The sequence below is a fragment of the Belonocnema kinseyi genome, chromosome 10 (assembly GCF_010883055.1).
Source record: "Belonocnema kinseyi isolate 2016_QV_RU_SX_M_011 chromosome 10, B_treatae_v1, whole genome shotgun sequence".
NCBI lineage: Eukaryota > Metazoa > Arthropoda > Insecta > Hymenoptera > Cynipidae > Belonocnema > Belonocnema kinseyi.
In genome coordinates this window covers 109,171,848-109,174,483 of record NC_046666.1, presented here as the reverse complement: position 1 = coordinate 109,174,483, position 2,636 = coordinate 109,171,848, and the positions used below count along the sequence as shown (strand labels likewise).

General features: G+C 34.1%; 1 protein-coding gene across 5 annotated transcripts in view; it reads right to left on the bottom strand.

The window, feature by feature from the left end:
* Positions 1-2,636, bottom strand: part of LOC117181487 (protein pangolin, isoforms A/H/I/S) — a 786,230-nt gene that overhangs the window by 559,037 nt on the left and 224,557 nt on the right. The window contains exon 1 of one of the 5 annotated variants that reach the window (XM_033374200.1): positions 2,144-2,178. The exons of the other annotated variants lie outside the window; for them this stretch is intronic. The gene's annotated coding sequence lies outside the window, so the exon portion shown is untranslated. Of the gene's footprint in view, positions 1-2,143; positions 2,179-2,636 lie in introns of those variants that run through there. 5 annotated transcript variants of the gene reach the window in all.

Here is a 2,636-nt window from a genome sequence, read left to right as displayed (position 1 = left end):
AAAATCGGTTGTTGGGTAATAAATTAGCAATTAAATAGTAAAAAATTATGGTACCAGTCCGAGGGCTCCCCCCTAAAAAGTCTGCCGCAACTTAATATACGTGAATTTCTGAAGCTAAAAACACGGTCCAGCCTTGGCTCAATCTTGGTAGCCAACAGTCGGGTAATGATATTAGGCCAACCTCAGAGGTTAAATTGGCCTATTGCGGGGTCAACACCGGCAGTATTTGCCGAAATTTTTCATCCATTATCGGTCCAATCTTGGGAGCCAGCAGCCAACTAATTATATTGAGCTGACCTCACACTGAGAAACTTTGTACTGGAAAAATGACATGATAATACGAAGTCTTAGTATTTTTTACAGTAAAATCCTAGATATGATAACTTAGTAGACACATAATTAAATTATATAAAAAGAGTAGAAGTAATAAGTACCTAAAATAACATAAAAGACTAAATTTGTAAGAGGCCGACCAACGCTCTATTGAAATTCCTTAAATTTATCAATCACTCAATTTGGTTTGTTGCAAAGATTCTTATTACAATAAATTAGGATAATTCGAAAAGTTACAATTAAAAAATACATTTTCCACAGAGCAAAAAATAATTTTTTAACCTCGATATTAGGATATTTGATTACGTTAAGATATATTGCTTAGAATTTTAAAAATGCCATCACTGTAAACAATTAATAAATAATTTAATGGAAGTCAATTTGACTGCTAGCATTTATTTGTTAAGAGCGATAAATTTCTGGATCTCATTATCTAGTTTAGCAGAATGGAAAATAGCCGTGCTGCCGCGCTGGAGACCCGTGTTCGATTCCCACCAGCTTTATTTTAATCACATTTTTTGTTTCAGCTTTTAATATAATATTCCTGCATGTATATAATAATGTATAAACGATATATAATCGTGTTCCAATGAATTTTGTAGTTCGGTATGTAGTTACTAGTTACTACTCGGAGTAGTAAACATTATAAAATTTCCACTATGTCCCTCTATTGCAAATTAAAAATAGTAAAATCTAGTCTGATTTTTAGCAAAATATTGCAGCAAAAGGTTTCTCCGTGCAGAGTTTGAAATTGTCCCATCGTTGGATCAGCCTTTACTATTTAAATTTTCTGAGCTTCCGTCAAAATTCGGCTCAGTGTGGGCCCTATACCGCACAAGTGTCACTTTTAATACGGCAAACCATCCTTGAGGTTAAAAACTCGTCGTTCGGACCAAAATTCGGCCCATTGCTAGTTTAAAAGTTAACTTTAATCTTTAAACCACATTTTTACTGAATAGACATGAAAAACATCCAGCACCGACCAAGTGTCATTTTTACGAAAGAAATGCTACCAATCAAACAAGAAATTGCTCTATCGATTCCCGGAAGAATCGCTTAAAAACAAGAAACCATCGGCAAAAAAACCTTTATCAAAGAACGTCGCGTACCAAAAAACCTTGCCTGAAACAGAAAAAGCTTCTAATAGTAACTCTCTTTCTATCGTATATGATAGACAGGGGTACATTCAAATTTTTGTGGGGGTAAAAGGCACTGGTTGCCCCCCTCAACCGAAATTTTGGGGGGAAGCTGACCCCCCCCCCCCCCCCCCCCCCCCCCCCCCCCCCCCGTTCCGGCACCACTGACTTGCAGAAATAAAAACAAGCTAATAAAACACGTAAATCATGCTTGTAAGCCCCCATGTTCTCCTGACATGTTCTGGGCGTTGTCATTTGACTGATGCAAAAAGAATTTCGAAAATCGCGAATTCTAAATCATTATCGGTATGACTGTTAATTTGAAAGAACTTAATATACTTATCAACAGGCGTAACATCTGCAAGAATATATCTTAAATTAAAAGTAATAATTAATTTCAAGTAGTCGTTGGCTGAAACATGCCCTGTGCCCTTATTACCGAAAATTTGAATAGATCATATTTCGCAAAAAAATAGATATTCAAGCGGACTATCTATGTACAGTGAAACCTTTACTTACGGACACCTCTCCAGAGCGGACACATCTGTTTACGGACACTTAGCGTGATTCCCCGACCCAAGGTATAGGAAATCCCATGATAAGCTACCTCTTCCTAACTGACACTCTCTATAACGGACACGGACACTTTTGTTGACCCCGAGATATGAATTTACCTCATCGAGACGGCCAGTTTCAATACAATCTGACTCATTATCTTCATGGTAGACATAGGCAGGGATAAATGTAATTGTTTCGTTATTAGACCTCTCAAGCACTTCGGGTCTCTATATTGTTGACCGCCAAAAATCAAATTTACCTTTACGAGATGGACAGTTTCAATACAACCTGACTCATTAGCTTGAAGGCACACTTTCATTTAATTTATTAATTTATTTGTCATCTATTCTATTTATTTATGCATTTTATTTTTCATTCATTTTATTTGAATTATTTATTTGTCATTTATTTTATTTATTAATGCATTTTATTTTTTATTCATTTAATTTATTCATATATTTGACTATTCATTTATTTATTAAATTATTCTTTTCTAATTTTATTTTATTATTATTGTTTTATTTATTTTACTTATTTAACCATTTATTTCATGAATTTATAAATAATTATTAGTAATTATTTACTAAATTAATTTAAATAAATAGTTAA